Source organism: Megalopta genalis, chromosome 1, assembly GCF_051020955.1.
Source record: "Megalopta genalis isolate 19385.01 chromosome 1, iyMegGena1_principal, whole genome shotgun sequence".
Lineage (NCBI taxonomy): Eukaryota > Metazoa > Arthropoda > Insecta > Hymenoptera > Halictidae > Megalopta > Megalopta genalis.
Window position 1 is genome coordinate 29187230 of NC_135013.1, and position 27064 is coordinate 29214293.

General features: G+C 39.6%; 1 protein-coding gene across 5 annotated transcripts in view; it reads left to right on the plus strand.

The window, feature by feature from the left end:
- The window catches only part of rho-6 (serine protease rhomboid 6), a 287122-nt gene that overhangs the window by 219408 nt on the left and 40650 nt on the right, over positions 1-27064 (plus strand). The window contains exons 1-2 of one of the 5 annotated variants that reach the window (XM_076525043.1): positions 21441-21779; positions 22572-22787. The exons of 2 other annotated variants lie outside the window; for them this stretch is intronic. The gene's annotated coding sequence lies outside the window, so the exon portion shown is untranslated. Of the gene's footprint in view, positions 1-21440; positions 22788-27064 lie in introns of those variants that run through there. 2 more of the 5 variants (XM_033473975.2, XM_076525036.1) reach the window with 2 other exon arrangements.

Here is a 27064-nt window from a genome sequence, read left to right on the forward strand (position 1 = left end):
GCTTCGCCAGAAACGATTCGCCTAATTGTCTTCTCTATCCTTAATACTACGGACTACGTGCACGTTGGTACACAAAATTAAAAATTACGAATTCAATTAGAAACGTTATAAATGAATACACCGTTTACCGTTTCATCTGAAACAGTCCAATCATTTTTTTTAATGCCTACGAAATGATGCGCGCGCACGCAGAAAATCGCGTAACGTTGCAGAAATTTTTGTTCGATCGAAACGCGAAACATTTGATTGTTTCGTATAATTGTTTTAGCAAGACCGCGTCGGAGAATGGGAGCATTCGGCAATGACGGGCGACGATTTGCCAAGTTCCCCGGAATCGATAAAACCCGAAAAAGCGGAAGATATCGGTTCCCGGCGCGGAGGGTGAATTTCTTATTACACATTCTCGGTGAATCCGCTCGGAAACTCTAATTGACATTTTTAATGAATCCCGGCCCGGCGCCGGCCCTCGCGCCCTCGCCCTCGCCGGGAGTTGGAATTGTCCACGTTCCGGCAGCCGGCTGATAAAAGTATGCGGCGGGCAAAGAAGTTTATTGATAAGTCGAGAAGTTTGAAAGTTCGCGCGGTTTAAAGTAACGATTATACGAACGGGGCAAGAACTGTAATTAGAGAGTCGTTTAAGGGGCAATTTGCTGGATCCCCGTGGCCAGATCAATTTCCAAATGCGCTCGCCTAAGACGCGATTAAATCACTCTTAAGTCCCGGCGGGATCGTAATTCCGCGCCGGGAGGATGATGCATCAAAAGAGAAGAAGCTTAAACGAAAACCTCGGAGATGTTTACATTTACTCCGAGAAAGAAAGAGGAAAAAAAAGCGGACGTGACGAGACGCGCTGGTAAAAGGAAGAAGCCGGAGGATGCGCTTCTTGGAAACGCGAAGGACACGGTATGTAATGAGCCATTCGGATGTTGGAAGGTCTGACGTTTCTATGAAAGCTCTTTTCCGAGACAAGGTAACATAGTTTACGGAGCTATATTTCTCGTACGCGAATGCACAGGAATTGACGTTGCTGAGTTATTTAAAATAAAAAGTTAAATAAAACTGCAGCTTCGATGTTCGCAGTGTTACTCCAGCTCCGATGTTTCGCGTAGTATTGAGTTCCATTTATTGTATTTTATTCCAGTCTATTCTATTCTATTCTATTCTATTCTATTCTATTCTATTCTATTCTATTCTATTCTGATCTATTCTATTTTATTTTATTTTCTCGTTTCATTTCATCCATTTTATTTTATTCTATGGATTTATAAAGGAAAAATAAGGCAACGGTAACCTGTAAAGAAATCAAGAAAATTTATTACTTCATGTAGCATGAAGTGCATTTTTTAAATACGATATTGACTTCACTTTGTCACGTTGACGATACAGATGCATTTTTCTGATGCACCGCTATATGTATACAGTTACACAGAATTGGTTTTGAAAGGTATAGCGTGTAAATAACTTAACATTGTTCTTTGAGATTCATTGAATTGTGTTTCAAGACACATGTCACTTGCATCGCGCACCTTGCGCAACGAGCGTGCCATTGAATTGATTCCTCCATTAGACACGATATCCGCAGCTATAATAGCTTCAGAACTCCGCAGCCTTGGGATCTCGGTAGTTCTAGAGCGCGAGCCATTGTCGCATAATCGACAATTCGAGGCAGCCTTGGGTAAAGTTTACTCGAAGTGAGAATTAAAAATAGCTGTTATCGAGAAACGATGAATACGAGATGCAACTGGAAAATGTTGAAGTCGCGATCAATTTTTCTTTTTTGACAGAACTCGCGTTGAATGCGACACATTGTTTATATAATTCCGTCAGATTTTCGTATCTGTCTTCGATAAACCTCGCCTGTCTCTGATTCAAACTAATATTCGATAACAGTGCCAGAATTTCGACAATTTCACGGCCACCAAATTTTTAGTTATCCATCTCGCGCCATCCAGTGATTATCTCCTTTTTCCGCACTTCAAACGACAGACTGCATTGCACAGCCGCGGAACTAACGAAGAGTGGACAAACAGCGTTATCGGATGATTTCGAGCACAGACAGTAGAATCCTTTATGAAGGCGGACTTAAAAAGCTGGTGGAACGGTATCAGAAAACATGTTAATGTCAATGGCAACGGTATAGAAACATGCTTTTTGCTTATTATCATATAATTACCGTGTAATGCAAACCTTTCGATTTTATCTGTATAATCGTGTCATCGTTTATTTAAAAAAACACCCTTTGTATTTATAATATTATATCCAGTGCGACGCATGAAAGAGATATTCCAATGAAAAAGTTATAATTTGACAGAGAATTTTATGAATTGATTGAAAGAACTTAAGAATATGGATCTACGAATTGCAGCTTATTAACGAAGCAATAAAAGTAACAAAGGACATAGAAATGGATGATTAATGATGATGATTAATGCTTTTGCTTTATACATTTAAACATATGTCAATGTTGCATTATCCAGATAATGGATAATAATAAAATACTATTTGGTAATATAGCAGAATAAATTTAGTAAATAAAGTAAGTATTTACTATTTAGTAAATAAAGCAGAGCATCTAAAGAGACTTCTCGTAGAAACATTTCTGTGATACCAGAAATATCAGAAAATGTACGAAAATCTCAGAAGTCGGTCATTTTGAATTTCTTGCAGTCGCGCTGTTAAGACTTCGTCGCGGATGGAATATTCGCACATCCGCGCTAGATAAGAAATTGAAAAATCCCGGAAGCCGTCGGCACCGTGGTAGGGAGGGTTGATTTACCGGGGACCGGATCATCGAGGCAGTCACTCAATCATCTCGCCGCGGGTCTCTGCTTTCAGAACGTTTGCGGGGAAACTCGACAGAGTCGATTATTACACGGGATACCGTCACGATGTTTACCTTTAATACGGGTAATTTTCGGTGCACCGGTTCCACCGAGCCACGAGCCGCTGCGACACGGGGAACCCGTGTTGCGTTACCAGCGCTTTATCGCGATTAATATCGCTGGATACTACGTTCCTCTGTCGGCGCTGCAATCAAGTGGCGCTCGAATTCATCGCCGGGAAAGGTAGCGATTTTATTCGACGTCCGCCATTGACCGTAATGCCTCGGCAATTGGCATCGAACTCGCGAGTCACATCCCCGAATGTTCCATATTCCCGGGTTATTCCCGTATATTTGCACTTCTTCTCTAAGCCAATCAATATTCCAATTTCTACCAAATAACCGGTGCTCGACATCCTGGCCACCGTGGAATCGCGGCGGGAAATCGTCCGGGTCCCGTCGATGTCGCGCGTTTCCCCTGTTTTCGACCGTACCCTTACTTGTCCCCGGTTGACCTCGATCCGCCGTTTCAACGCTCTGGTCCGCTTCTCTTAGACGGCCGAAGTCGTAAATGTCACCTTTCCGAAGATAATAGTTGAGATGGTTGTTCCAGAGTGGTCCAAGGGGTTCAAATCGTGGTGATATTTAACGTTAGAACTAGCAACGGGGGTTAAAAAAACTTCTTTGGCATTTCTTATACTCGTTCAATTTTATTTAATTTTATTTAATTTTATTTGGTTTTATTTAATTTTATTTAGTTTTATTTAATTTGATTTGATTTGATTTTATTTAATTCTGTTTAATTGTATTTAATTTTATTTTATTCTATTTAATTCTATTTAATTGTATTTAATTCTATTTAATTCTATTTAATTTTATTTAATTCTATTTAATTATATTTAATTGTATTTAAATCTATTTAATTTTATTTAATTCTATTTAATTGTATTTAATTGTATTTAATTCTATTTAATTCTATTTAATTGTACTTAAATGTATTTAATTTTATTTAATTTTTGTATTTAATTTTATTCAATTCAATTCAATCTTATTTAATTTATAAAAAAAGCTTATTCTCTGAATAATTGAACGATTGGCTGAGAGAAAATGAACGAATTGAATGAATTGCCCGAGACAAATTTTCTTTGAAAAAGCACGGTATAAAACCTGGGGAATTTAGTAGCCAAACAAATTCAATACTACAAATTCGACAAATACAATAATCCTTATAAATTAGTCCTTCTTTCCTCTTTTTCTACCAGCTCGAATCCTTTTATTTCGAACAACCGCGAACATCTGCGTTCAGACCTAATCGAGAGGTCGTTGTACCGCGTGATCGACCTCGATGTAACCGAATTTCGTCTTCATTGGTCGAGTCGCGCGTTCACCAACTGTTACCTTTTCCATAACATCGTCATTGTGCTGGTAGCACCGTCGGCCGGCGAAAATTTCATAACCGAGTCGACCGTTTGTCTACCATCGCTTTTATTTGCCCGTTTCTGGCGTCGTGTCGCCGGAACCGATATTCGCGACCGCAGGTTCGGCCGCGTTAAAAATGGCCGAGAATCCCATCGGCGACACCAGCAAATGGCATTCCGGCTCGCCGCGGTGATTATTTTCGCTGACTGTCGCGGTTAACCTGCGGACTCGCCTCCCATTAAACGTTCTCATGTTCCCTGCACGGCCACGCGAGTCGTCTCCGTTCACGACCGCCGGCCGCGCCGTGGTTCGAACCGCCGTTCCTGCGCTTTTAATCCTCGAACGATAGTCGCCGCTCTTCTTTTTTTCTCTTTTTCCTTTTTTTGAAACTTCCTGGCCAACGATGTTCAATTATTCCGCATTCTATGCGTACGGTAAGCACACTTATGCTTTTCCGCAGGAAAACTCGGGACGTTGCAGTTGCGCCAGAACTGGATCAAAATTGGTCCAATTACTGCTGTGTTTCGGGTTTCATTTTCACCGTCGCGGAGAACGTCTTCTGTTCGAGAAATTCGAAAGTTTGACGAGCTTTATTTCTTCGCTTCGTTCAATTTTGGAAACTAAAATGGCCAATTTGGGAAGAAGAGGTACGATTATCCATTTTCGTATCCAAGATGAGGGTCAATTAGGGAGAATTTACTGTATCTTGTTAATCACTTCTTGTAAGAAAGGAAAAGTTTACAGTGACTGCATTTTTACCTGGAAGAAGCTAATGTAATATTTGTGTTAGTTTCTGCATTTATAGAAGTACAGTCATTATAAACTTTTATATCTTATTACTAATTACATATTATATTATTAATCATAATATTAATATTATATTATATTATTATATTATATTATATTATATTATATTATATTATATTAAATTATATTAAATTATATTATATTATATTATATTATATTATATTATATTATATTATATTATATTATATTATATTATATTATATTATATTATATTATATTATATTATATTATATTATATTATATTATATTATATTATATTATATTATATTATATGATATCATATTATATCATATCATATCATATTATATTATATTATATTAAATTATATTAAATTATATTATATTAAATTATATTATATTATATTATATTATATTATATTATATTATATTATATTATATTATATTATATTATATTATATTATATTATATTATATTATATTATATTATATTATATTATATTATATTATATTATATTATATTATATTATATTATATTATATTATATTAATATTATATTATACTATAAATTTCTCTTATTATTAATATCTATGTCTAGTAAATTGTTCGGAAATAGTAGACCATATGATTATAATGCAAAACAAGGCGTTCTATTAAAGCAACATTGTTGATCCGCATGCTTCCTTTACGCGTCCATTTTTATTGAAATTATGCAGCAAGTGCAATAAGTAACAATATCATTAATAATAACGGCAAACGTTTCCATAATCAAGCCTCCGTAATTTCTCTCAAATAAAATACCGATGCAATCTGTTTGATGTCAAACAAAATACTTGATCGCAAATGTGATACACCGTGTTTTCCACATTTATTACAAAACGAAGCAGATGACATATAAAATAATGAAACAATTATTCTCTACATATAAAATATTATTATCTGCCACGTAATTACTTTTAATATGATGCAGTAATCTGTACACGTTGTTCGATCAATCACTATTTCCTTGGAATATTTCAAGTTCGACATAAATTTTCCTGGTTCCAAAATCTTCGCTCTGCATTCTCTTTATCTTTCCTTCATCCTACAACGTTCCAGCTTCAGCTTAAAAAAAATACTGCATCGCTTCGCGCCGTTTCCTTCAAAAGTTCGTCGATTTTGACACGACTTCGTCGTTTAACCCTATCGCACGCCGTTCGAGGCAAAATCCGCACTCCTGATCGCGCTCGCCTAAGCGAAAATACGTCCGAACCTCGACAACCGGCGCTAGCGAAACGTACAATGATAACGAACGTTGATCCGTGGATCTGTTCTCGTAGTTCAGGAGCGTGGCTCAAATCCGTGGCCGGCTCCTAAGCGTTTCCGGGGAAAGTTCGCGGACAGTTCGCAGAACGGAGACACGGCTCGCGCGAAAACGTCTGTCGCCGGTAAATTATGTGACGTTGTCCCGCGACGTGCGAACCCTTGACAGATTCGTAATTCACGGGGGATGGACGTGCACCCCGCCCCGCACCCTTCTACTGCAGTCAGCACGTATAGTTCCGCATTCCGCGCCCAACGGGTTCGCCGTGAGCCCGCAAACGCGAAAGCCGCGCGCGGCCCGCGCCGCGAAATCGTAACATTTGCACGTTAATGACACGGCATCCTTGACGCGTCGTCGAGGATTTTCGGCGGAAAGGCGCGCGCGCAATGGGCGCCATCGGCCCCTGGTGTAACTGGCGTACACCGCGGCCGTGTTCACGGGAAATTGAACGCATATCGGTATCGCGTTGCGACTCGTGTTTCGAATCGGCGCGGCGCCGATTTATCGTAAACGCCTTGTGTCCACTCGTGAAACGAAATCCGCCACGCCAGGCTTACCTCGACCCGGATTCGGTTTCGAGTTCGATCGCGCGAGCGAGATTCTGACTGCCGGCCTGATTCGCGCGTAATTTCCGTCGATCAACCGATCCGCGGCCACCGGCGCGCGTTCTTCGCGGCGTTTTTGGAAACCGCGGCTGCGAGCAAGGCATCCCGGAATTTCGGGGCTGTTTGTTTGCTGCGGTCTCGGCGAAGGTGCGCGCCGTTGTTTCCTTGTGTTTTCGGTTTCATCGTTGCCCCGGTGTTCATTAACCCTTTCGCTACGGCGGTTCAGTCCGCCAATTGGGATAACAAGCTCAAAAGTTGAGGGACGTGATTCAAAAACTTTTATTCGTCATTTATTCCGTCATTTTTACAAAATGTTTTTTACACGTCGACTAATAAGCTGGTCCCTTCGACGCTAGATTCACGGAACCCGTCAAAATGGCGGGTCGCTAATTTTTTAATTTACGATTGTTCGTATCGTAAAGATGCATCTATGAGTTATTTATTCAATTTATACTCTCAGCAAATGTCACGATAACGCTGGTTAAAAATCGGAATAAATGTCTTATCGTTACATTCGTATAAACTAATATAAGACAGCTGCTTTTTTTGTGCTCCGTAAATCCAGCGTTAACAAACGCCCAATTTGAAAGGAATTATTCGATTCTTGAAGGTGTCCACGTGTACTTACCCGCGATCTCTGTGTCATCGAGCAGCTTCCGTTCCACAGGGAGACGACTCAATTAAGGTTGTGGGGTCACCGCACACTATGACGATACACACATGGAAGAAAACCATATACGTATATTAGTTTGCAGAGGTTTACGTCCGCTAAAACTGACGCTCTAATATCGAAGTGTGCAGTTCGCAAGTGGAAAATTTAGATTCCCGAAAGACTAAACTCGGGGGCTTCGGTTGTGGAAATATCCGTTTTGCAGTTATTGCGGAGACATAATATTATGGATTGCGGATTTGAGCCGCGGTCCTGAGATATAATGTTATTCGCTTCGATATAATATTATTTATTATATATTATAATAATATTCGCTTCTGCAAGCGTCGATACAATTAATTCGGTAACAATGTCATCCGCAAATATTGGAGCGCTCGTTGCGCCCGAAGAAAACGAAGATCGCGAACATTTGTCTATAATATTCGTCTATAATATTCGTCTATAATATTTGTCTATAATATTAAAAAATCGTCGATTTTAACGTTGACGTTCCGACGGGCCCGCAACAGTTCCGCAATTTCCCAGCGCATTGCGCCACCGGCCAAGCGAAATACCATCGCGAACGGACCTAATCTCGCTGTTTACAGGATGTACGACCATTGTGCGACCTGGTCCTGGCCGCGGAGAAGACACACAGGGACCCGTCTCGTTAACTTTCGACGTTTTATCGCGAATGTCCCTGCGACGCGGGCTCTCCGGCCCGACAAATCTACCCGGAGTGGATCTCCGCGGCTCTTTGAGACTCGAAACCCTGACAAACAGATCTTAATCTTTCATTGTGCGCGAATCCTTCGCTTCCTTCTTCGCTCTCCCTGTTTACTCATTTGCGATTCTACGAAAATTGCGAGGCGATTGCGGAATTAACGCTTTGGGAACAATGCGAGGAGGGAGCCTTTGTCTTGCTGATGAAACGGATATCCACTTTAATTTTCGGAGTACGTTCTGGTCGGATTTCGAGACAGCGTGGTTGTCGCGTTGTACGCGTAGTTTTGTGGCATAATCTCAGGAACACTGTGGTGACACTGTGTGGCGAACGTGCGGCACACGTGTTTTTAAGCAGCGCTGCGTTTTAACCGTTTGCGCTCGATCGGTGACTCCGAGGCACCACTAGAAAATGTTTATGTCGCATTCCAAAATAATTCTTAGATCAACAAGATTTAGATTTGAAAAATTGTTAACAGTATAACTGTAGTATAAGTCACAAGACTCAATTTCACACGCGTAAAATGCGCTCTGTCATACAAAATAGAGACAGCGTGGGTCAGGAAAATTATTTTAGATTATACAGTTAAAGCGGCTTCGAGTGCAAAGGGTTAATTCTCTCGACGCGTATTTTATTTTTCATTCGTATCGTTTCAAACTTCGTTCGACGTCGTTCACGCGGTTCTCGAAGTAACGATGAAGTCATAACAGAAACTACTGAATCAATTTCTGGATGGTAGTTGCGAAAAGAAGACTCTTTCCTGTTTTCTCGTCGATTTCTTTCTTCCATGTTGCTTGTTCGAGCGAAGAATTTTCGAATTAATTATCCCTTTCGCTCCGAACGACGGATATATCCGTCATCCATATGAACACTCGCGGAGCCGAACGCCGGATATATCCGACATGCTGGTAAAATCGCGACCTAATTTTTGGACTGCACCGCCTCTTGTTACTATTGCGTGAATCTTTTGACGAAACAAACAAACGACAGTCCGAAATAAACGACACACCGTTCAAGTTATATTTGTTCTACCTGCATTTCCCATTATTATTGTGTTACATGTCATAAAGGGATAGAAAATCGAAAGTACTAACTTTAGGACTAATTATTATGTATTATGTTTTGTATTATGAATATTATGTTTTATTTTATTACTGTATATTATATATTATTTCTTCACTTTTTCCATTGTTAATGAAACTTTTTTTACCTATTAAATAACTTTATACCTTATGCAGAAATTATAACTATACTGTTTTAAAGAAAAATCCCTTTTCTTCCCAAATACACTATCCACGCGCAATGTACACAATTTCGGCGGGTGGTTCCGTTCAGGAGGGGCGCTACGGCGGACTGAACCGCCGTAGCGAAAGGGTTATTAAACGAACGCGTGGAAAATCTCGGCGCTCGAACCCGACGATGTGACCGTGTCACACGGGTCTGCGCGCGTTGTGAATTTTACTTCGTTACGTAAGATACGAAACCGAGTCGTGACGAGTACGTGACGGCGGCAGAGGCCGCGTTAATTACAAGGGAAAAACCGGGAAAACCGCGAGAGAAGACCGTCAAAGTCGCCGTTCAGCCGGCTCGGTCGCGGATAAATATTGTTCGCCGTTAAACACTGATTTGCCGCGAGAACGGGACTCGGTGAGGAGAGGTAAGGGGGCAGGGGCCGCCCGCGTAATTACGCGTGTAATTTTCAGCTCGCTAATGAGAGGTGCGGCGCGTTACGACGGCCCTGGATTCGCACAATGCAGTCGCGGAGTGCGTCGTGCTTGTGGATTCCTTGCTATGCGACGCGCAGCGTTCCGCAAACACGCCGACCGCCGACGGCCACGTTTGTTTCGTCTGCCTGTGGATCATCGATCATGGCCGAAGATCATCGCTCCGGCCATTCCTTCGACGAGCTTTCGACGTTATTAACGGGTTCCGCGAGGCACCCGGACGTACGAACCGCGGTCTTCGAATAATTGCGGAATTGCTAAGCGTCGGCGTTTAGTGCAGCATTTAGTGCAACATTGTACTTGTCCTCGTATTTGTTTAACAAATTGTTCTCTAACGTTCCAGTCGGATCCACTCAAAAATATTATTATTATATCTTATCTTGACTTATTATTATATCTTATCTTGACTTCTTTAATTTTACTTAATCGTTGAACGGACGAACATTTCCATCGGTATCCGTCACTTCGGTGCTGTAAGGGTCGATTCACATCTACGTGCCAGGCTCGAGCACTTATTTAACTTCGACATAACCGTGCTTCAAGGTCGAACTATTCTTACACTTGATTTACATTGGAGTGTTCACATTACACGTGCCAGGCCGCCCGGCATCGTTAAAACGTGTTCATAGCTACAGGCAAGCCCTGATATAACTTTGGCATAACTTTGGCATAACTTTGACGTAACTGTGGCATAACTTTGGCATTTTTTTTTTTTTTTTTTTTTTTACATGGAGGTAATCCCTTTACGGATATCCCACCCCCTCGCGGGAGAGGGGGCAGGATTATGCGGGCCTCTGTCGAGCCGCTCGGTCCCTGAAGGGGAGCGATCGGTCCGACAACTACCCGCCAATTCCTCCATGTCCGTCTCGCGAGCTTACAGCGGGAGTCTGGGATCCGCGCGCGCATGCCAACCAGACTCCCACACGGCATAACTTTGGCATAATCCTGACATAACCTTGACATAACTTTGGCATAACTTTGGCATAACCCTGACATAACTTTGACATAACTTTGGCATAACTTTGGCATAACCCTGACATAACTTTGGCATAATTTTGGCATAACCCTGACATAACTTTGGCATAACTCTGACGTAACTTTGGCATAAACTTGGCATAACCCTGAAACTGCGATGTTTATGCGAAATAAAAATTCTCTGCACATCTATTACAAGAGTCAAGAGTCAATTAGAGACTTCATTCTATTTTTTAATAACCTTTACAAGTCAACCCTTTGCAGCCCGTGCCAAATGAATGCAAGATTTAAAATAGCTTTTATACGCATGAAATTGAATTTTGCGATTCATGCAGCAGTCACGTTCTTAACAGTTCTTTAAATGTAAACAAATTTGGTTAATAAAATTATTTTGAAACGTGACACAATTTTCAATGACGCCTTGTAGTCGCTACTCGAGCGCAAACGAATAAAAACTGATACGTTGCTACAATTCAGTCATTTATGCTACCGTTTCGGATATTTACCCACACATTTTCGTTATAAATCCATAAAAACCGCAGACTATTCATCTGCCGATACAATAAATTCTCCCCGATTTTCCTTCAGCTACTAAACAAAAATGCATTATTTCGGAATTATGTGAAATTATATTATATTTTGGATTATTATGAAATTATTCGAGCTTCGTGACTCATTTTTATTGTTACCAATTGTCAACAATTGAGCCGTCTATTTTGAAAGTGGCATAAGTCACTTCGCCGTAATGAAAAGTGGTGATTTTTTAATGTTTATACGAAATTATTTATACCGAGAAAAATATCAGTATCCTGGGATAACAAATACAAGTAAATCTTCTCGAAAGTTAGCATCCATATTTTTAAACGTGTTAAAACGCAAACCCTTAAATATATCGACTTAAAAACAAAGTGACTTATGCCACTTTCAAAATAAACGGCTCATCTTTTAGATTATTATGGATTATTATTCGAGCCTCGTGGCACATTCATATAGTTACCAACTGTCAACAATTATAAAAACAAGATGCACGGCTCGAATAATCGTATCTCTTCCTAAATTTTGTTCACAAGCTGAAGGAAAATTAGGAAAAATGTACTCTACTATCTAAAAAAGCGACTCGTTAAAAAACAAAGAGACATCGACCACGTATTGGATCTATCCTCGCGGGCAGCCAGCGACGTTGTAATCACCCGGGATCGATAATTTCGCGGACGACGATTGAACAAACAGCTCCGAGGAGGAAAGTGTTGTTCTGTGCCGGGCAACGATGGCTGGCGTATAAACAAAAAGGGTCGAACCGGGCGGCCGGTATTAAAAATGCACTTTGCCCCGATGAATCTTCGGGAAGAAGCCGCGAGCAAAGCCACAGCCACTGTGCAAACTCGGGAGAGGATCGCTCGCCCGGCCGCTCGCTCGCTCGCTCGCGCCGCAACCCGCCGCTTCGACGTCGGTAAACAACCGGCCAAGAGGGTCGATGGTGTAAACGTTCTAAGAAAACATTGACGCGGTGCAGAGCAGCCCAGAAACCGCAGAAACCCGCGAGGAATCTTCCGCCGCCAAGAACAAGGGCGCAAACATGTAAATCACACGGGAGCGTTGCAGCCGCTCGCTTACTCGCTCGTCTACTCGCGCGCGTTCTTACCCCCGGACGGATTTGCGCGAGAGCTTTGTAATTCCGACGAAAACGCGCGCTCTAGAACGCTTCGCAGTTTCGACGAGCTTCCGCGGCGAACAAAACGCTGATCCAACGGCTGCCGTTTTCGAAAACGGCGCGGCGGTCCGAGGTAAAACGCGCGCGACTCGATTAGGTGAAAAGTCTCGGGAGCGAGTTTAATTCAATGCGAAGGCTCGTTCTTCCTAATTTTCCTTCGCTTTATAGACGAAAATGAACAATTTGGGGAGGAGGTGATACGATTATTCGAGTCCTCGCGTCTCGGTTTTTATAATTGTTGACAATCGGCAATTATAAAAATGAGCCGCGAGGCTCGAATAATTGTATCTCCTCTTCCCAAATTGTCCATTTTTTGTGCGCAATCTGAGCGTCAATTAGGGAGAATTTATACTGTATTCAGGCGTGGCCTGTTTCATTTATTGACTCAAGGATTAATTAGTTCGATCAGATAATTCGTTTTATAGATTGTGAATTCTATTGTTATCGTATAGATTGTGAATTCTATACATTTATGAGACGAATGCATGACTGCAATTTAAATGGTGTAATAATATTTTAGAAGGAATATTATATTTATTTTTATCGCGTCTACATTTATTTGAATGCTTAATTAATGATGTTAGGAGAACAGAATTTTATTCCTACTTAAATGAGCGGATTAACGTTCATACTTAACAGGTTTTAATAGTAAATACAGATCGACAAGAAATTAATATTATTAATATATTAATATCATTGATATTATTAATATTATTTCCTTAGAAATAGAGTGAGAGTTTCCTTAATTACGATGTTAATTTTTTAATTGTATACTCTTCGCGATCAAACGTTTGATCCATTATTAGACTGCAAAATAAAAATTCAGTGCATGCATTACAAAGAAGAGAGGCCGCTCAGGGACTTCGTTGTTATTGGAATAATTTTAGCAACACGAAAATTATATATTGGAACATTTATTTCTGTTTCTTAAATTTTTCTGCTGTTTTGAAATCGCAGCTAATCGTTTGTATGAAAAACGCATAAAATCTGCAATCCATTAACCCTTTATTAACCCTCATAACGTGACTTTGAGGCAATAATTTCATCACGTTCCAAAATGATTTTTAAAACACCAAAAGTGTTTGCATCTAAAAAGCTGTTAAAAGTGCTATACGCGTCACAAGACTCAATTTAATCGGTATAAAATGCACTAATTATAAATCAGAGAAAATGTAAATATTATAGTTCGGAAAAACTATTTTGGATTTAGAATTAAAATGTGTCCGAGTGCAAAGGGTTAATTGAGCATATGGAGTCCCCATTAGAATGCTTATAGCATAAGATCCGCAATCTATTAACCCTTTATTAATCCTCATAACGTGACTTTGAACCACCACAAATAATTTCATCACGTTCCAAAATGATTTTTAAAACACCAAAATCGTTTGCATCTAAAAAGCTGTTAAAAGTGCTATACGCGTCGCAAGACACAATTTAATCGGTATAAAATGCACTAATTACAAATCAAAGAAAATGGAAATATTATAGTTCGGAAAAACTACTTTGAATCTAGAGTTCAAATGTCTCCGAGTGCAAACGGTTAACCGCGCATACGGAGTCCCCATTAGAATGCTTATCGACCATTTTCACTCCGTGTAAATACTTTCTGGTAAATTCGCCGAACAAGGCTGAAGGAACCGGGCTGTTTCGAAGAAAACGCCGGAGCAGCCACCGCCTCGCTAATTTAATTTCCACCGCGTTTATGTAAATCGCGATGATTCGAATGTACCGGGAACGGCGCGCGAGCGGTTCGGAAAAGTAATCAGCCGGGCCCCGTTCGCTTATTTTTCGGTCACGTTCGCGAATATTCTGTAAAACATTTACGGGAACGCGGGGCATTTCAGGGAATCGAGACCCCGGCAGACGCAGTAAGTGGTCCTCGGAACGTTAATAACCTCGTTCCCGTGTACAAGTTAGGCGGCCGGGAGCGTATATTATCAGGCAGCGAGTATCGGGCATTCAACGGGTTAAATCCGAAACTAGTGGCTCGATTCAATTCAAAGTTTCAATGAGTTGCGGCTTCCGGTTAAGAACCCCCGAGACTCCTCGGTTCCGGCTATCATGTTTGTCCGTTTCCTGTTTTGCGGCGGAAAAATGGCAAATAGAGTGGAACCGAATTTAATCGATGCGGTCGGGCTTGCAACTAGAAACACGAGCCGGAGCAACCGCGCGGATCCTCTGGATCGTGAATTCACGTCGGACCGAGTGTTCTTCGGGCTGTTTGTTCGCGGACAAGCTATCACCACCTACGTACGCCGCGATAAAATGCATCGGCGACAAGCGGGCGCATGCAAAGTGGCGGCTCTGAGAAAAGTATTAACGCTAAAACTGCCGAACAATAAGAGCGACCGACCGACCGACCGACCGACGCGCGACGCTTTACAAGAACGATCGAACCGAATGCGGTGGAAAAACATTTCACCGTTTTTATTGTAATGCACGAGTGGCGTAAGGAATTTATTGCAATTATTTTCTACGAAATCTCACCGTGATTGCAACAATTTGCACGCGAGTGGTGTCTCCGTGGCACTACTAAAATTTGTTATATCTATATATTTATCTATCTATAAATTTATATATATTATATTATATTATATTATTATTATATTATATAAATTTATAGATAGATAAATATATAGATATAACAAATTTTAGTTTTATATATTGATATAAAATATATTAATACAAATTTTATATATATATATAAATATGTAGATATAACAAATTTTAGTAGTGCCACGGAGTCACCACTCGAGTGCAAATTGTGCAAATATATAAATTTGTCATAATTATTAAGAGTATAACTGTTGTGCGGGTCCCAAGAGTCAATTTCATATGCATGAAATGCATTTTGTGATATAAAATAGAAATACTATAAGTTGGAGAAATGATTTTATATTTACAGTTAAAATAGCTTCGAGTGCAAAGGGTTAAATGACACGTGTGAAAACGGTCATTTCGACCGCCATGATGGCATTAGCGTTAACACTGAAACCATCAGATTTTACTTAAATAAAGAAGTTTATCGATTCGTGAAGTTTCATCGTAGATTATAATTCTATAAAAAAAAAACGTCACAGATTTGTCTAATTTCAGAATCCAATAATTTTGAGTAGTTCGGTGCTTGCTATATCTCAGAAAGATTGGGAATCGATGTAACAGCGAGCTTCAACGTGTCCAGAGAAGAAGAAAAAACGGTATTCGCAGCGTCGGCAGTCGACGAGCAGAGATCAGGGTAGTATGTTGTGTGGATCTCGATTGTTGCGGCATAATTGGCACAAGGATCACGTGTTGCCCGATAACGAGAACATATATCGCGTGCACGGAGGGAACGTGGACTTCTCGCGGCCAATAAAAATGACGGACCGAACGGAATTGAGTTCTCGTGCGCCGCGGGCCAGAAAGCAAGTAGAGTGGAAAAGCCGGTACAATCGTGGATCGGGTCGATGTGATTTAATGCAACGGGGCCCCGGTTGTACGAACAGCCGGCGAAGTCTGAGGAAAACCTAGCGACACTCTCGAATGTAATTAATGAGGTACGGTCATATGATATTACATTTGCTGACGATGTTAAAACATCGTTCCACGCCATTGAGAGCGCCTTTAGAAACAAAACGGAGATCATTTATGACGAATCTTTGTTCTCAGCTTCGATTTCAGTTGTTTATTTACGGTACACCGTAACCGAACCTACCTTTTCGCTCGATGCGTCAGTTACTGTGCCGCTTGCCACAGGATATGTTTATAGAACCGTAAATCTCAAATCATTGTCATATTTTTAAAGGAAAGAATTTGAAATATTTATTAAATATTTTTATAAAATATTTATTTTATAAAATAGTAAATATTTGTTTATTAAATATTTTTTAGATATTAAATATTATATATTTAATATTTATTATTACATATTTTTGAAGCAATTTTATCGGAGTATTCCTCTCTAATGTGAACTTTTAAATGACTTTTTACATTGCATTATATATTATATAATGTTATAATGTTATAATATTAATACTAATGTTATATATATTAATATATTAATATTGATATTATATTATAATGTTATAATATTATATATTATTATATGTATATACACCTGAAATCCGCCAATAGGGCACAGTAATTCGATTTCAGTTGTTCATTTACTGTACACCGTAACTGAACCTACCTTTTCGCTCGATGCGTCAGTTACTGTGCCGTTTGCCACAGGACATGACTACAGAACCGCAAATCCTGAATCATTTCTGTCATAGTTTTAAAGAAAAGAAATGTAAATATGAAATTTTATTGAAGTATTGCTCTCTAATGTGAACTTTTAAATGACTTTTTACATTGCATTATATATTATGTAGTGTTACAATGTTATAATATTAATATTATTGTTATATATATATATATATATATATATATATTAATATATTATTATATATGTAAATTAATATATTAATATCATTTCTATCATAGTTTTGAAGAAAAGAAATGTAAATATGAAATTTTATTGAAATATTGCTCTCTAATGTGAACTTTTAAATGACTTTTTGCATTGCATTATATATTATGTAATGTTATAATGTTATGATATTAATATTATTGTTATATATATATATTAATAAATTATTATATATGTAAATTAATATATTAATATCATTTCTGTCATAGTTTTGAAGAAAAGAAATGTAAATATGAAATTTTATTGAAATATTGCTCTCTAATGTGAACTTTTAAATGACTTTTTGCATTGCATTATATATTATGTAATGTTATAATGTTATAATATTAATATTATTGTTATACATATTAATATATTATTATATATAAATTAATATATTATTATATGTATTAATATATTAATATTAACGTTATATTATAATGTTATAATATTCTCTATATAATACACATTATATATATTATTATATATACTCCTGAAGGATATATACGCCAATAGTGCACAGTAACTGGCCCCTGTACCCAACAACTGCATCAATCGTACCATCTGCAATCAATTGGCGATCACCCGTTTTGTATCCGTGACCGAAGAACGAACGAAATTCAAATTAAATTGGAAACACACCGAGCCCGCGTCCCTCTTCTCGTAAAATTAGCATCGGCGAAGATATTCTTGACTCGGCTTCCAGGGGGGATCCGAGCGCAGGAAGTTTTACATTGTCCGCGAATATACGGAGGGGGGCCCGACGGTGGTAGTAATTTCGAATGCAAAAATTTCGGGCCAAGTGGCGAAGAAAATTTTCCAAGGCTTGGCAAAAGTCAAGAGCTTAAAAAGTTCTTGAACTTGGGCGGCTCCCAACTTCCCCGGACGCAGGAAATTCCCGAATTTGGATGTTTAAGCCGTCGAACGAACTCCGATCGACTTGCACGAAAAGTGTCCCGAATAAAGATTCGGCAAACCGGCAAAAATTATGTTGTCCGGGCAGCCGCGCGACGAATTTTCTTTCCGCGCGCGGCGCTCCGCTTTCGAACGAACTGCGGATCGAAATCCTGTACAGTTTCGAACGAATGTTATACGAACGTGTTCGTCCCGTTTAAGAAAAATACGAACGATCCTGCAAAGAAAAGTTACCCGTGGGATTTTCTTTGAAAAGTGTATTCACCTGGAACAGACATTTTAGAGTCCGTGTAATAGAAGTTTCCTCGGAAGCAAGTTACCTCGGAATATTTATTGACGATGATTTTACACGAGAAGCCCAAGTAAACTTCGAACGTATGAATAATTATAATATATCGTTTATTGGATAATATCGAAACAATATTCGGAAACAAAATACCTTATTTTGTTACAAGAATATCGCTCTTATATTTTATTAATTTTATTCGTGCTAAAACTTCTGCTTTCAAGAGACGTTTTTTATGTGTTCTCGTGAAAATTTATTGTATAATAAACGTTCTTGTTTTACCTGTTAACTAATTAGCTGTTGTAGTCGTCATGAGAAAAGTGTGTCAGTTACTGTAATTATACTGAATATGTTCGATTTTCTTCACGTTTTTGTTTAAATACGACACTTCTATGCAATATATAATTTAATAAAAAATGTGTATATATATTTAATGAAAAATATCTAGCCTTCTTAACCATTTAGCTGTTCTCGGGGAGTATCAAAATAGCTAGATAATGACACAGAAGCTTCTAGACCAGGGGTGTCAAACTCAAAAGCTATAACTTGGGCCAAATAAACAATGCTTAACTTTAGGTGGGCCGCAAAAAAAAATCAATGTTCATAGAAACAAATATTACAAATATATTATAAATATATATAATATTATAAATATAATAAACATATATATATAATATTATAAATATAATAAACATATATATATATATATATATATATATATAATATTATAAATATAATAAACATATATAAAGTTAAATTATTGTTTACGTCCTGATACTTGACATCAAAAATGTCCATCTCGGACCGCATGCGGCCCGCGGGCCGCGAGTTTGACACCCCTGCTCTAGACTCTAGAAGTTAACGCATTATTACGCATTAGCATCGTAATTAGTTACTCGACTTGTCCGCGTTTTGGAGATTAAAGCTGAAGCTTTTTGTACTTCAGAGATTGTGTTTCCGATCGCAACGAAGATCGCTGGAAGCATAAACGAAAGGTTGCCGATAACGCCGCGTTCCGGCGGATTTTTTCGTCGCATTAATATTGATGTAATAAAGAAAAGTATCGACAAACTCTTCCAATATACCGAAAAAAAGGAGCGCGCGACCGCCACGAGCAGGCCACGGGCCGCAAAGTGTTAAAAACTACCATTTGCATGGCAAATATTTGCGGCGAGGAAGTTGAAAAATGGAGGAACGAACGCGCGCGCGCGCGCCCGTGTAAACGTCGCTTTATTTGGCGACGAAATTTCTGTTTCTCGCGGCTCCCGGTCGCGCGTGCGGTTGCCGCTTATTACAACGATGCCCGTCGCGGCTCGTTCGTTTTTTTTCTGTTTTCCATTAAATAACCGAATTTTGTAATTACGGGAGCGCGCGGACGAAAATGCGGAACCGGTCGAAATACGCCGACGTTCGCGATTTCCGCTCCCGCGTGTCGCTCGATATCTCATAAACGATTTACTCGGCTAACATTGACTGCACGAATTCGCGGCTTGCGGTATCATCCTGTTGCTTAGGCTACTTCCGGTTTAATCATGCCGCGCGAGGCGAAGATTTAGTTTCCGGTGTTCTGTGATTTATTTTATATTATGATCTCCAGTGTTCTGCGATCTTTTAAATATTTCGGAACGTGTACGAAATAATTTAATAAATATGACTAGATGTTCGTTAATGAATATTGAAATCAGTGAGAGAGAGAGAGAGAGAGGGAGAGAGAGAGCTCATATTTTCCAGCACTCTGAAATTTCTCTTTTATCGCACGTTCGTTGATTTTCTCCGCGTTGCTAGATTGAAAACGAAATTTAACGAATCTCGTCATTGAATTCGGGAAGAAAGCTTATTCGTGATTAACGAAGGGAACACGCGGCAAAATTTAATTAACATACGCGGTATTCTTCAAAAATCATTTTCGCAGTCGATCTGCACGATTTTCTGCACGATTTATCTTCCACGATTAAGAACGTCTGTAAAATCGTTCGAAAAAATTTCGTTTATTGCTTAATTTACATTAATTCAAAGATCGATACTTCCTTTATAAAATGATCCCGTACAAATTTACCGATCATTCTTTATTCGAGCAATATTTCGATCTAGATAACTATCGATTCGCTCGAAATTTGATTCGTTAGTGCCGAATCAAATTTCTGTCGTCCTTTATCGTCTATCCGAATAAAATTTGTTCTGCTCGCTATGTTCCATAAAAATGAATTATCATTAAATTATTATCATCATAACGTATTATAAATTATTATTATCATTAAAAAGCTTATTCGTAATTAACGAAGAAAACACGCGGGATATTTTAATGAACATACGCGGTGTTCTTCAAAAATCATTATCGCAGTCGATCTGCACGATTTTCTGCACGATTTAATTTCACGATTAAGAAAATCGTGGATAAAAATCTATAAAATCTCTAAAATCTCTAAAATCGTTCGAAAAAATTTCGTTCATTGCTTAATTTACATTGATTCAAAGATCGAAACTTCCTTTTCGAAATGATCCCGCAAAAATTTACATTCTTTATTCGAGCAATATATCGATCTAGATAACTATCGGTTCGCTCGAAATTTGATTCGTTAGTGCCGAATCAAATCTCCTCCGTCCTTTATCATCTATCCGTCATCCGAATCAAATTTGCTCCGCTCGCTATATTCCACAAAAATGAATGATCATTAAATTATTGTTATTATCATTAAAAGTATGAGGCCGGGTGTGGCCCGCAGACGCGAAGAGGCAGAATGCTGGAGCTGTTAACGACCATGAGCGCCGCCTGTAACATTAAACTCGCGAATGGGAAGCAAGGTTTAGCGAAAGCTGCTTAAATTTCTCGGAAAAATTCTGCAAATCTTTTTTTTGTCCAGCCGGTCGCAGCTTATTGTTACATCTTGGGGGGCCGGGGAACGCGGTAAGCTACTTCCGGCCGGCCCCGGCGACTCGAGCCACTTCCGGTCTGCGTTTAATTTCCTCGTAAGCGGCTCGAGGCGGACTCGATCCCGCGGTATCGGGTCGAGACTGAAATTCTAGATAAAGCCTACATCGATCGCGGGCTCGCGCGGCTATCGCCATTTCCGCGGCGGCCTTCGGCCACGGTTACATAATTTATGCAAAGACGCCGCGTGCGCGAGCGACGACAGTCTGCCAGCGGCTAACGCGATTCCCGGCGCCCGGGTCATGTTGCTCCTCGATTTTCGCGACCGCTGTTTTCGGCCGCGGCGAAAACGTCGATCCGCGGCGAGAACGACGGAACATTTCGATCGTCGATCCGATCTACGGAGCAGCTCCCGTTTCCGGTTTACGTAACCGTGGGTTATACGGTTCTCTCTCTCTCTCTCTGTCGTCGATCACTCGATCGTTGGACGGTCTAGTTCTGCCAGGGAGCGACCTGTGAATGGGCGCGAGTGTTGCCGCGACGCGATTCGACAGTGCCGAAAGATTTTTCTGCGATTGATTTGAGGGTGAGTGTGGGTGTTACTGCGGACGCCCCAAATACTGCGATGTTTTATAACAGTGATAAAGTGTAACATTTTATAGCGATGAGTATAGTGTAAAGTCTCTAGCTTTAAAGTCACTTTATAGTGTAAAATAGATCTTCTAGATATAGTTGTAGATCTTCTAAAAATGAATCTCGTAATTTTTTATATGTTTCATGTTGGTAATTTATGACGTGCAAGTTACGGCAATCGCGGTTTTAATTTATTTATTGACTGTTGATATTCGGAAGCTTGTGAAAACGGCAGCTGTGAACGCTGATTCGAAAGGCATTTATATTTTTGTAATTAATAATAAGCTGTTCATTTTAGCATTGTTTTTAGATGAAGTAATTGATAAAAAAAGATCGACGTACGCTGTCGTGGCCATCTGTCCTCGAATATTATTTACTAACACAGTATTTGGCGCACAGTTTTTTTTCTATATGTGTACATTACTGCGATGATTTATCGAACTGAGTGCCCTAACCTATTACAGTTCAGTTCTCGGAGTACCTATACCTAATTTGTAAAGTGCTACAGTGACAATATCTTGATCTTAGGAATTGTAGCTGTGTGTGTACATTTAAAAGAAAATGGGTTATGTCAGCCTTGACACGCAGTAATCGGAACGTCCGCAGTATTTGACTCGCAGTAATAGACACATAACTGCAATAATATATGCGTATTGAGGAAAGTAAATATTCAAGTTAAAGAATAATAGGTATAGCTCGAGTTGTGAATTTATTGGCGTAAAGTGTCTTATTTTCTTTGTCGAAGTTCGCCTTCATTGAGAAACCGCAGTAATACGTACACTTATCCTAGTGCTGGACTGCTTCGGTAGTGGTCGATTCGAGTGGATCCCGCCGGTGGTGTATAGATCTTTTCGTTTCGGTTGAAAATTGTTATCTGTGGAAGCACGTGCTATGGAAAGATATGAGAAGGTGCAGAAAAAGAACACGTTGGATGTTCTCTGAAATTCGAGGATCGACGATGGTGAGTCTCGATAGAAAAGGATTTACGATTTCTTGGATGTAGCGGATTTTTAAGAAAAATGTTCTTCGGCGATCTACGGCGACAAAATAATAATGGCGTAGGTCACATTTTTTTCATTGTGTGGAACAAGGAGTGTCATTTTTTTTTAACATGTGTATTTATAAAGTATTAATTTATTAAGTTAATTCATAGTAACTTTATTATTTATTTTGGCGTCACTATGATCATCACCTACTCAGAAATAGAAAAATTAAACTATGTTTCGTTTAGCAATCATTTTAACAAGTTGAAGATAACGTAAAAGGATTTTTATTGTTATTTGATCTACTCATTTTTATCATAATTACGTAAAATCCCTAGTCTCTGATTTTTAATAATTTTTAATTTTTAATTTAATTACTAAATTTAAAAATAACTTAAATTAAATTTAATAATAATTATTATTTAATGTTAATAATAATTATTATTTAATTTTAATAATTATTATTATTTAATGTTAATAATAATTATTATTTAATTTTAATAATAATTATTATTTAATTTTAATTTAATTTAAAAATTTTAAAATAACCTTAATATAAAGGAAGAAAATGTAGTTTGTCCTCGAAAAGTATACTTTTTTCATTTCTCCAAATTCAGAAAAAAATCTTTGAATAATAGATAGCCGTTAGCACAGTTGATAAGAAAAAATCCGACGTCATTGCTTCGCTCACGTTTCGTGTAAACTGCATAAATCTAAATAAACTCGAATATTTATTCATCGTGCATTGAAGTAAAACTCGGCAAAGGTCTTCCATGTATCTGTTAACGCTACTCTTGGATCTGATTGGACTGTATAGTATTCGCGTTATAGTACATATGAATACGCGAGTTCATTCGTGATCGGTCAATAATGTTTTCGATCCGAGTTCTCCAACCCATCCATTCACGAGTTTAATTAACTCAACGTAAAGACACGGGCGCTGAACATTTCCATGAATGAGATTAATCAATGTATAATTTGAATTGTGACTATCAATTAGGACGTAGGGAGTACGTACGAGAATTTTGAATTTAATCATCGCCGATGAAATGTTAATCAATTATGTGCCAGAAAATACATACCACGCTGTTGTTACATCGTTAACGTTGCGCACTTTCAACAGCGATTCAACAATGTGCTTTCCGAAATCGGAACATTCGATAAAATCCTGATCCCACGATCATCTCTAATTTCTAATCGTCTCCAATGATTAATCTTCGGAACCCAAGCAAATGCTCAAGGTAAAGTCAGCCATCTTCAAAAATGCAGTCGGCTCTCTCAACTGCATTCAACGCTTATCGTATTCGTACAAAAGACGCAAATGCGTTCACCTGCTGTCGCATTGTTTCAACGAAAAAAAAAAAACGTCGTCGTATAATGCACTGTGTCAAAAAGAAAGCGAATCTACAAGCACGCGCGCACAATGAAAATTCTGCCGTAGATCAAAAGAACTCAGGCTCGGCCTCGCCGATTGTTTCCGATCGGTTGTTCGTCGGTTAATTCACGGAGAACAAGCCCATAAAGAACGCGGACGCTAAACGAAGAAGAATGGCGCCGAAAAAAAAGCGTAAAATCTTCACAATGGTTTCCGGTCACAAGGTTCGATACCGAAAATCGCGGGTCCTCTCGATGGGTCGCGTCATTCGATGCCGAGTGTCCCCGATGTCACGCGTACAAACGCGCGCTGCCCGTTGCCCGCTTGTCTGTGTCTGTGTACGCGTGTGTGTGTGCGTGAATGCGCGAGGGAGCGGCAGAATGCAAAAATTAATCGAGAGATGGTCCAATGAACCGTAAGCTCGATACAAATCGAAACACGTTGAGTGGAAATTGCCGGGGCGAGGTTTTTCGCCGGCCGGGCCGAGGCCGCTCGTTTGTTTAATCGCTTATTCGTACGATCGATTATCGGCCCACCGTGATTAATCATTATCGGTGTGTTATCGCGAGAAACGTTCGTCGTTTATCGGCGGAAAACTCGAGCGGATTAGGCAGGGGGTAGCGGTCCACGCGTTTCGTGGCCCGGCCGAAAATAAAAAGGAGACACGATGCCGGGGCAGGCGCCGGGCATCGGTTTAACCCTTTCGGTACGAGCGCGTTGTCCGCCGTGACGCTCCCACTGTTACGGGGTGCCGCGCCGAAAATGCGCACATAACGCAGGGTCAGTCCACCTTTTGTACGAAGATTTTCTTAAGCGTTAAGTAGTGACTGTGCTTAACCCCTTAACGTGCACGCTCGAGTTAACTCGAGCGCGCTAAACTGGCCGAACTGTGCGCACTCGAGATAATTCGAGCGGCGTTGTACTTTATGTTGCTATAATTTTTCACACTCGAATGCAATCGAGAATTGAAAATAACAATGTGAAAGCAAAAAAAAACAATCGTTTTATTGATATTTATCATTTACATGGGATTGTAAGCTATAACACTTACTTATTCGAGTATAAAATCACTTACGACTTATCTCTTCCTTGTGAGCCGCGATCCGACAGCGTATTCATATTCGGATTCTGATTCGCTCATTTTTCAATATATATTTTACTAAAATATAATGTAAAATAAAATATAATAATAATAATAATAATAATAACAATAATAATAATAATAATAATCTGAAAATTAGAAATCATACCAATTGTATAAATATCCATTATTTTTGTATTTTTGTAATTTTCTTGCCAAGACAACGTTCTAAATTGTGTTTTTTCACATTAAAAAAAATTGATTTTTTTTGGCCGGCCTTTTTCAAAAAAACTGTGCATTAAGGGGTTAATCCGTTTCTAAATCTTTTGTTTCCTGCAGACATTCTGTAAAGGGCCTACAATATGTTAAAATCTATGAACAAGTTTCGAAGAAAAATGTAACCTGAAATTGTTTAAGTCAATTCAGATCAAACGATAATTATACCTGTAGCTGTTTTTCGGAATCCTTGTAAGAAAAGACTTTATCCGTTCGAGTCCCAGGGATTATTCAGAAAACACGGTCGAAAGATGCCGAACAGCATGATAGCGCTGCTTGGGACTCAAACGGTTATTAGAATAGTTTCTAATATGTCAGAAATACGGCTTACATGTATTCGGCACTCGTCCATATTGGTCATCGGATGGATGCCGGATATATCCGGCGCTCGTACCGAAAGGGTTAACGAAAACAAATTTGCTCATGGGGTGCCCCGTGGGCCGCACGGTGTCACTTAAATCCGAAAACTTTTCGGCCGCCGCGGGATGCTCGCTCGAGCGACCGAGGGAAAAACTTGCAGCTTCGTTAAATTAAATTCCCAACGTCTCCGCGAAGAGTTGCGCCGAACGTCCGCGAGTCCCGAACGGACGATTTCGAAATTTTCCCTCCCCCGGCGAAAGTTTCTCCCGCGAAGACGTAGAAACCGGGAATCGACGCGACGATATCCCGGCGAAAATATTTTTGGAACCAACGCGTCCGGAAGATCCCGGAAGGTCCCGGTGAAAATATCTCGCGGCGCGGGGAATTTCGAAAATTCCCCGGCACGGCGAAGCCCTAAATCAAGAGATCCCTAAAACTGCCCGCAAAACCGGGTCGAGTCGAACTTTCTCCGCGAATCTGGGACTCCGGTAATTTCCCCCTGGTATCGCTGCCGCGTTCCAATAAATCACCAGGAACTCCCTATGTGTCCCAAAGTATTTATGAGCGCACCCCGCCGCGGCGCGGCGCGGCTTTGAAAAATCGATTTTCTTTACAGCTCCTTGCGGCTTTATACTTTCGAAACAGAGAGGAGGCGATCTGCTAACAGAAATGTTTTCCCAGCCGACGATCTAATTCACCTAAAACACCGTAAATCACGTTGTCGCCGTAATTCATCTCTCCTTTTTTTTTTGTTATCCAAATGTTTACGGCCGCAATCGTCGCGTTAGGTACGCGCAATTATTTTTCATTTACCAAGCGAGTCCGCCTGCGAGCGTTTTAAAACGATTACATTCGTTTTAATCGCCGTCGATCGTTGATCGCAATTAACGATTCAATCTCTCTCAACTGTTGTTGGCCGCGTTTAACGGGAATCCGATGTCGTCCGGTAGAAAAAAAAATGTAATAAAGCAATGAACGCGATAAAGACGATACAGCCGGAATTACGCAAATATATCATTTTTCGATTCCATTCGAAAATCACCGATGATCAATCGGCTCTTTCAATCGACAATCGACGATGATACGTTTCATCGTCGAACGTCGACTTCTCGACGATTAATGCCTTCAATCGTTTTCATCGATCATTTAACCGAATTACAAAT